Here is a 10,750-nt window from a genome sequence, read left to right as displayed (position 1 = left end):
CCATGTTTTGCTCAATATTGTATACTCCAGTGCCCAACATAGTGCCAGGTGCATAGGGGCTTAATAAATATTCGGTGAATAAGAGTATCCATGTAGCTTAATTTGTATTAATGAGAATATGAAGATAACCTAAAAGTCCAACCTCAAGCAAAGGGTTCAATAAATTGTAGCAAGCACATACCATGAAATACTCTACAGCCATGGAAAAGACTGTAGTAGCTTGGTAGATACTGATACAGAAAAATGTAATGGCATGCTTTGTTAAAAAATATTAAGTTGTATAACATTATAGGTTGAGTATCTCTTATCTGAAATGCAGACATGTTTTAGAATTTGGATTGTTTCACATTTGGGTGTATTATCACCTCAGCATCCCTAATCCCAAAAATCCAAAGTTTAAAATGATCCAGTGAGCACTTCCTTTGACCACCATGTTGGCATTCAAAAAGTTTCAGAGTTTGGACTTTCAGATTAGGGATATTCCACCTGTACATACAGAAAACCTTTTTTTCAAAAACGTATGTGTGCGTTTGCACATCAGTTGACTTGTAGAGTTATTTGGTCGCTTTTTGTATTTTCTTATTCCCATTCTGATTATCTGATCATTTGCCTTGCTGTATGACATTACAGGGAACAAATGATCTGAAATTTTATTTCCTTGGGCCTGGTAATTGATGTCTAACTCAAAATGGGCTTATCCTTCCCTGGAATATATTGGGAGTGTGAAGTTTAATTACCATCTTACTTAATCTAAAGGATGTTAAGCAGAGGGTGCTAATGACCAATTTTGCTCCTGAAAATAACAATCTGTTTCCAATGGGAGAAAATTAGGCTACCCTAAAGAAAAGATACAGAAAAGCCAGGAGACTGAGGAAGAGGAAAACTTCTATGTAACAATTCTAAAATGACTTAAAATAGTGATCAGAGCACGCCTGTAGAAAGAAAAATAAAATTAAAAATATAACAAATATTATAATACAAAATTTAAAAAGCAAAAACTTGATTATATCTTTTTGATTCAACATTTTTGGTTCAAGTATGCTTGAACTTTATCCGATTTCCCACATACGTGAGCCAATAAATTGTAGATGCTAGTTTGAAATTAGTTCCTATGCATAGCAAACAAGTGTTTCTAAACCAAAGAAACCACTATAGTTTGGATGTTTGCCCCCTTCAAATCTCATGTTGAAACCTGGTCCTCCATGCTGAATGTGGGGCCTCATGGGAGGTGTTTGGATCATGTGAGTGGATCCCTCATGAATAGCTCGGTCCAGCCCCCACTGTAATGAATGAATTCTTGCTCTGTTCACATGAGAGCTGGTTGTGTAAAAGAGACTGGCATTTCCTTTCTCTCTTTTTCTTTCTTTCTCACCCTGTGACATGCCAGCTCCCTTTCCCCTTCTGACATGATTGGAAGCTTCCTGAGGTCCTTACCAGAAGATGATGCTGGTGCCATGCTTCTTATATAGCCTGCAGAATCATGAGCCAAATAAACCTCTTGTCTTATAAATTACCCAGTCTCAGGTATTTATAGCAGTGCAAACAGATTGAGATAGTAACACATATATGTTTGAATGTATGGATATGAGTATAGGAAAAAACTGGAAACATGCTTCCCAAACTCTAACAGGCAGTAATCACTAGCAAGTGGCAGATAGTTACTTCCACGTACATTTATGCCCTTGTAGATTGTTGTGATGATTTTTATGACACACATGTACTAATTACACAATTTTAAAAGGTAATAAATAAAACGGGGATCAGTGAGAGTTTTTTGAATAAAATAATGTAAGCTAATTTTAAAATCACAGTCGCAAGACCTAAATTTACAAGAAATACAAGAATCCAGTATATATTCACAGGGAGGAGTTAGAAACAATGCATAGAGATTGTATGGAGGCAATTTCAAATCAACTTAAGAGATCGCTGTTCGCCATCCTGTGTTTAAATACCATTGCAGCCCTGTTTACAATGGCAAAAAAGTTGATATCAACTCAATGACTTACAAGAGGAAACTGTACAAAATGTGATATATCTATACAGTGTGATAAAATACAGCTGTGAAAATGAGTGAGCTAGAACTAGCTTTATCCACACTGATAAATCTCACAAATGTATTGCTGAATAGTAAGAGTAAGTGGCAAAAGAAAACACAACATGTTATAGCATTCATATGAAGTTAAGAAACATGTAACACACTACCATGAATTGCTTACAGATATTTATTTAACAGAATTAGTAAAGATCCATAGGAATGGTCAATACCAAATTTAAGTGGATGTTAACCTTAAGGAAAAAAAGAGAAGTCGGTCCAGGGAGAGACAGACAGGGACTTAAATAATACTAGTGAATACTTTGTTTCTTATTCTGGGTGGTGGGGACATGGGTACTAATTACATACTGTAGTCCCCCCACAATCCATGGTTTCACTTTCTGTGGTTTCAGTTACTTGTGGTCAACCATGGTCCAATAATATTAAATGGAAAATTACAGAGATAAACAATACATAAGCTTTACATTGTGTGCTGTTCTGAGTAGCATGATGCAATATGGCACAGACCTGCCTGTGACGTGAATCATCTCTTTGTCCCTATGCACTCTATGTGCTACCTGCCCATTAGTCACTTAGTAGCCATCTAGATTATCAGCTCAAGAAAACTTAGTATTGGATACATAGAGTTCAGTACTACCAGTGATTTCAGGCATTCACAGGCAGCCTTGGAACTTATCTCCTGCAGACAAGAAAAACTACGGTAATGCTTTTACCTTTCTGTCTGTATAAAATATGTCATAATAATATCAATTACACTAAATTACTTAGCACTTCCTATGGGACAGACACCATGCTAAGAATTTTCCATTTATTATTTCCTCCTCACAAAAGCTTTATCATGTCGTTAACCTACTTTTACAAATAAACAAATTGAAGCACGAGGAAGTTAGGTAACAGGGAGAAGATCGTATCTATTCAGTAAGGAACAGAGTTGGGATTTAAGGCCAATAGTTTATCCAATGTGTAGGGGCTAACATTCTGTGTGCTATTCTCTTCATCATTTATAGACATACATACATGTGTATGAAAAGTGCTTCTCCTTTTCATGCATCTGAAAGCAATCCTCACATATGTGTTAAGGGACGAAGAAACTGCCCCTTTGACATAAGTGCCAACTACATTGTTTCCATCCCAGCATGCCTATCTACCCCTGCAATCTATTTGCATTAAAATCTGAGAATTAGAACACACACATACACACACATCTCTCCCACTTTTTCTAATTCCACGTGCATGCTAAAGAAGTAACTCACAATAGCAAACACCCCCCATTTCAGCCTCTATACTTGTCAACTGAGTCAGCATACTGAATACAAAATCCTAATTTTTAGAGTTAAAAGGTCCTTTGAACAATTTATAAAACTTCTCACAATTTGCACTAACCTTTAAAACCATTTTGTTTTTCACAGTGAAGCTAATTTTAAGGAAATAGAGAAAAATGTCTTTCTAAAATGCTCATTTATTTCTGTATATTCACAGACTAACATGCTAAACAGGAGAAATTTTTCTTTTTCCTGAGCTCAGGCAAGTCTGATCAGCCCATGTACAAATGAACATTTCTCAACAAATGGATTGTAATGATTATCTTAAAGTATTAATATCATCATATGCAAGTGGAAGTGTTATTTTAATCAGATCCTGTTAGGATGTTACTATAGTTTTTATTTAGTTAGAAATCAGCTGTTCCATCTGTCTGCGGTATTGCAAAAGTGGAATGCCTGAAAAAGAGAGCATATGAAAACTGAGAAGAGAGAAGAAAAGCTAATATTTATTGAGCCTACCAAGTACCTTACATTATGCCAGGCTGTGCATATTTAATCCTCCTGACAATTGTCTCCTTAGTTTTTATTATCCCATTGTTTAGATTATAACTGAGTTTCAGAGACATTAAGTAAATCATCCCAAAGTCATATAGGATATAAACTTAGGTATGTCTGGGTTTCAAAGTTCACAATTGTTTATTTATATCAGTAGGTATAAATAAAGTATATTCATGTGTTTATTCAGCAGAGATTAATCTATTCCTCCACTGTTACTTAATATCTTCAACTGTATCTTCAATCAAATTAAAACTGCTATGTAGTTGTTAGTAGCATTTTAATGCTTGTTTCACACCTAACAGGAAAAAAGAAATCTGTGGTCACAGCTTTACTATTATTCTTTGCATATGCTTCCTTTTTAAAATGCTTAATACCTGGAATTCCTGTGTTGTTCATTTTCAAAATACAAACTTACTTTATTATTTTGAAAATATGATTCTAATTTGGTTTTACATAAGTCATTTTCTATTTGTGCCAAATATAATACCATTTACACTTTTTGTTGATTAATTGTTTGTAAGAATCATATGGAAAGTCGTATTCTTAGTGGCAACCTTCTTTAAATGGAAATAGAATAGTGTATTAGGGACTAAGTCTTATTTCCTGTGATGAGGGCACAACCCTCATGACCTACTTCCCAAAAGCCCTATCACCTAATACCTTGGAGGTTAGGATTTCAACATGAACTTGTAAGGAACACAAATTTTCAGATTATGAGTACTGTATGCCATTTTGGACTTGAAGAGATTGACCATTCCTCCTTTTATCCAGGAGCAAGGGAAGCTGTTTCCCAGCTTGCAGAAGTTATGTCTCCTCCCTATGCATTATCTCTCAGAGACATTCCCCTTTCAGATCTAGGTTTCTCTTAGAAAGATCCTATTCATTCAGGACACTTGTCATTCTTTGTGGAAAAACTCTGACTTTCCCCGTTAGCTGGAAATATTAGCTAAGTCAAATGCAGTGGTAGACAGAGAAAGGAAGAAATTCTTCCTATCTCTCTTGTTGTTTGTTTACTCTCCAGCTCACCCCTGCAGAATTGGGTCTGGACCAGACATGAACTGCCATCGGAGCAAGGGACAGAGCAGTTAACGGGCACAACCCCAGGCAGCCAACAGGGTCTGCAGAAGCAAGCTCAAAGAATGACAAACAATTATACAAGAGATATAAAACAGAGAGGAAGGACCATCCACTTATTATTTGGCTCTTTCTTTTTGCCCACAGTATCTGTATTTAAGACCAGAATCAAATCACTAATTCCCCATCAGACCTTCCTTTGTAGCACTTCCATGACTCTTCTAACTTCATAGTACCCGACGTAGATTGCTAGCCACCCTAAATAGATCAATGACTATTTTCCAACAAAGTCTGTCTGGTGTCCCTAAAGACAAATCAGATGCAAGGGTCTTGAATGTAATGCTAAAGAAATTGGTCTTGGCCAGGAACAGTGGCTCACGCCTGTAATCCCAATACTTCGAGAGGCTGAGGCAGGTGGATCACTTGAGATCAGGAATTTGAGACCAGCCTGGCCAACATGGTGAAACTCCATCTCTACCAAAAATGCAAAAATTAGCTGAGCGTGGTGATGGGCCCCTGTAATCCCAGCTACTCAGGTGATAGAGGGAGGAGAAACACTCGAACCCAAGAGGCAGAGAATGCAGTGAGCCGAGAACATGCTATCGCACTCCAGCCTGGGTGACAGAGTGAGACTGTCTCAAAAAAGCCTTTTTTTAAAAAAAAAGAAATTGGTCTTCTTCATTGAGAGTATAAGTATTTATAAACTGGAATTACTATTGAATATTACTTTTTAATATTACTAAAGAAAAATGTAATTTAGACTAAGATTGGAAGAAATTTAAATACCTGGATATACAATACATTCACTCAGGATAAATAAAGTCTTAAATTTATTCTTAATCTCTTAAGCAAGGAAGTTTTACTTCCCAAACCTAAATAGAACCCAATGTGACTACCTTCTTAGCATCAAAAATTGTCCAAACTGTTCACTTTGGCAGTACGTCAAGCTTGAGGACAGCAGAGCCACTTCAGCCTGTTTCTGTGCTTAAGTGCCAAGAAACCTTTAATTAGCTACTTATTCTAATTACTCTAAATAGAAACTTATCTGTTCATGTGTCCTCCTCAACCAAAGGACTCAAAGTCCTTGTACCACACCCTTTGAGAGACCGTCTCTTTAAGCTTGTGTATTACTTCTGCGGCCAGAACAGAAAAATAAGGAAAAATACAAGAAGCCACAGTCTGGCTCATGTATAACCCCATCATCAGTGCCCCATTTATACTTAAATGATTTGCTCAACAATCTAAACCAGACTCGCCTTTTTACAATTTGAATTCTGTCAACTTTCTTTTTTTTTCTTTTTTTTTTTTTTTTAAGAGGTCAAAAACACTTTTAAAAGCCAATCTGAACAGGACAGAGTATTTTAAAAACAAACGCACAGTGACTTCCTCAGACTGGTATATGCCATTTAATATGTAAGAAAATTAGAAAAAGTTCTAAGGAGGCCTGAAGGAAGTGGGAGGAACAGAGTGAAAAATAAACCAGTAAACAAAAGAGCACAACTGTCAGCTGCCTAGGGCTGAGCTATGTTCTCTTCCTGCTGGCTGTGGATCAATACACTAAGTAAAGCAGAAGAATGCCACGCCTTTGGAGACAAGCTGGTAGGAAAGAAAACATCCCTTTATTCAGAACATGAAAAAGATCTGAAATTATGTGTATTTCATGGGATTTGGAGTATGATTTAAAATGCATAAGTATAAACTTGTAAGAAGTCTAAAACATGAATAAGATTAACCCCTGAAAGAAACATCAAATTTACTATTAATAATAAAAGTACACTATTCATACATTTGCTGTAAACTGAATGGATGAGGAAAAACAGTAATAGGTCAGCAAAAGTACATTTCAAAATCACTGATTTAGGAAAGGCTTTTTAAATAAAACTGGATGATAGGACTTATATCATGTCTTTTAATTTTGTACAGTTTGAACATCATCCAAAAATATTAATCCACTGGTGAAATCCTATGAACGGGAGAGAAAAGAGAAATGTTCTACCCACTGCAATCTTCCAACCCATAGCATTCACATCCTGCTGTAAATGTATCGGTACTAAATCACATTCCTTATTTAGTAAGCCTCTCTTTTCTGGTTTTGCTTTTAAATCCTTTTGCAGAAGTTTATTGTTTGGCAAGATTATGTTTCCAACAGTTCTTTTCCACTTTACCTCCTGACTTTACATGAACAAAACCAAAAATAGAGATAGAAATGGAAAAATTCAAGCATCTATTCAATTTGAAGCAACAAAACTTGAATTTTTAAAAATGCTCTTTTATGTGTTTGGTGTTAATGTTGTTAAGCTACAAGAAAAATTGTTGCCTATTGAGAAAAAGCAGGAAAATAGATTAGATTTATGCATTCGTATTCATCCTATATCCTGTGCAGACTTTTATCAAAACTGAAAAATAATGGTACAATAGCATTTTACACGTAGAGGTGTGCCTATGTTTTTAAGTTCTTGTATTTTTCACATCATATCACCATCAGCTAATTACAATTTTGATGGCAGATATCCTTATTAAAACATCTTTTCAATGTGCTGAGAATTGTTTCTTAAAAGCTAATAAAAATCTACAATCTTTCACATTCTTTTATAAAGCAGTAAGAAGTGGAAGCAAGAGTTGTCTCACAGAAGGAAATGATTAAGCCCTTCTCCGGTGATGATCTGCCCTTGACTTCCATTGAGGTGGCAAGCATTCCTGTCTCCTGTTTGTTGGGACAGAAGATGACTTTGTATCACTCAATTGTTCTCCTAATTGCAACTACTATTCACATCAACACACTTAGATTAATCAAGTATAACAGCAGTCATCATTGCCTTTTGGCTGTGCAAACTCCTTCGATTGTATAGTTGTATTATTTATACCTTAATTTCCAATAGCAAGCCCTTTTAATTGTATTGAGGTTGTGTTTGTGAAAACTTTGAAACTTTCTCTTTCCATTGAAATTGATTTCTCATGTATGGAAATAGTTTTGGGGAGATTCAGATTAATACTTGATTGTTTATGGTACTGTAAAAAGGCTTCCTCTAAAGCACATTGCTAAAAAATTAAACACATTAGCTGCACTGTGGCATTAATTAAAATTTTTCAGTTGGTAAGCTCTAATGACAGAAGAAAATACATAAGAAAAACAAGAGGGAGTGTAGGTGTGGAGAGATCTATTGTATAAGCGAATAGGAAGACAGCTCACAATGTGAGAGAACACAAACAGGATGTATAAATTGCAAAACCAACGCCAAAGTTTTCTGGTAACTAAGGTACATAGAATTAAAATTATTGTTTCACCTGGTGAGATTCCAAAAGGAAATAAATTACGGTATTCAGAATTGTTTCTTTAATGAAAGAAGTAACTGAAATCAAAAGGTTACATAACTCTTCGCTAAACATAAACAACTGCCTGAGGGTAACTTGTACAAATATAAAATACTTTTACTTAGATTTTGAGGATAGAAGTTGAAATTCTCTTGAATAGTTCCTTAAGTACGAATCTCCATTTTCCAATAACTTACAATGAGTTAAACTTAATTGCGAATCAGGATGAAGAGAATGTTGTAAATAAAAGTAACATGCTATGCATATTTAAACATCGTGCGCTGTAATCTAATATCATTTTAGTTTCTACATATTTTTCCATATTATCAGTTTCCTGGCTCTTTGCATTGTCAGATTTATAGATGATCAATTTGAGATTTCAATTTGCTTAATTTCATGCATGTCAGGATGTAGAAATAGTGTGCAATAGATAAAACATAACCGAAGTTATTTTTTAAATGAAATATTTGAGGCTGGTCACGGTGGCTCACGCCTGTAATCCCAGCACTCTGGAAGGCCAAGGCAGGTGGATCACCTGAGGTGGGGAGTTTGAGACCAGCCTGACCAATATGGAGAAAACCCATCTCTACTAAAAATGCAAAATTAGCCGGGCGTGGTGGCACATGTATGTAATCCCAGCTACTGGGGAGGCTGAGGCAGGAGAATCACTTGAATCCAGGAGGCAGAGGTTGTAGTGAACCGAGATCACTCCATTGCACTCCAGCCTGTACAACAAAAGCAAAATTCCATCTCAAAAAAAAAGTGAAATATCTGTCTCAGCAGCCTGCATACCTGTTTGTAATCTCTGAAAGGAAATTGAAATGGATATAATCTAAGGTTTTTTTCAGATAAGAAACTCCATAGTGCATACTTAATCATAACTCTTCAACATTAGAGAAAACATGGGTAGTAACAAAAAGCTAGTTTCAGACCTAACTTTAAAATTGAGCCCCAGGTAGTTGAGTATGAAAAATGACCAAACTTTAATGTCCTTTGCCAAAGCCTAGGTGAGAAACTTAATGGAAACAAGCTCTTCTTAGCAAGAAATAATAATGGTTAAGCCAGGGAACAAGCAGCTGACATTATTAACTTCTTATTACAAGCTAGATACCATGCGGCACTCTGGGCGTACAAAGATGAACTGTGCAGTCACTTAATAGCTCAGTCAAGGACACTAAGGAGTGAATACAAATCTCGGCACAGTTACGATAAACACTATGAAAGAGATAAGCATAGAATGCAATAAAATTACATGAGAGGGGAATTGTCATAGGCTGAGAAGCCTTCCTAGAATAGAAGACATATTGATTGAATATTAAAGTAGGTGCCATCAGATAGAAAATAACTTATACTAAGTCTCTTGGAGAAAATTTTCTTTTTTAAATTTTCTTTGACATTGTCTTGACTTCTCTGGTCTTTGTCCTTCAAATGAATTTTAATATCACCTTGTCAAACTCCATAAATTTATCTTTAACATGCATGTCTTTCCATTCATAAAACAGTGGATCCATTTATTTCAGTCTTCCTTAGATCCTTACACGTAACATAAATTTTTCCATGAAGACTTGTACGTGTTTTATTGTATTTGTTGCTCTTTTGAATGGAATATTTTAACTAGATTTAAAATGATTAAAATGAGTAATAGTATTATCATACATTATTTATCTTTTATAAACTTATTTCCAGAAGCTATGTAGAATTTTTTAAACTAATTCTAATAGTCAGTAGATTATCAGATATTATATAGAAATAATCCTATCACCTTTGTTATTTTATTCTTAGTATTCCTTTATAATCATTGTGAAAATTTATTTGTTCTGATTTTCATTTTATTGATATGGCCAGGCCCTCTGAAACAAAGCTGAATACAAGCAGTTATGGTGAGCATACTTGTCTAAGTGTACTTCAAAGAGAATGCTGAGAATCTTCCTCCATTAAGTATGATATTTACAGCTTATTTTTCCTACAACATGAATAGATGTCAAAGTTTTGTCATACTTTTCTAATTTTTTATTGTAAAGAAAACATACCCAGAGAGGTACAGATATACAGCATTTAAAAAAATAAAACAAGCACCCATGTAAATACCACCCAAGTTAAAAAAAAAAAAAATAGAACCATGGTAACAGTTTTAAATCCCCTGAATTTTCTTCTCCAAGCATATTATCTTCACTAATCAAAAATTGTAAAGTGTCTAGCAAAAATTGGGGAAATAATCTTTGCTATTGGGGGCTGGCAACAATTTCTTAAACATGACAACAAAAGCACAGTTAGGAAAAGTAAATAATTTAATTAAGAATCTCTGCTGTTTGAAAAATACTTGTAAGGGAACAGAAAAGAGAAGTCACAAAGTGGGTGAACACATTTGCAGATCATATATCTAATAAAAGACTTGTATGTAGAATATATAAGGAACTCTCAGAACTCACTAACAAGAAAAGAAATTGTCAGGCAAAACATATGAACAGACGTTTAACCAAAAAAGATATGG

The sequence above is a fragment of the Saimiri boliviensis genome, chromosome 2, assembly GCF_048565385.1.
Source record: "Saimiri boliviensis isolate mSaiBol1 chromosome 2, mSaiBol1.pri, whole genome shotgun sequence".
Lineage (NCBI taxonomy): Eukaryota > Metazoa > Chordata > Mammalia > Primates > Cebidae > Saimiri > Saimiri boliviensis.
Note: the sequence above shows the minus strand (reverse complement) of the source record.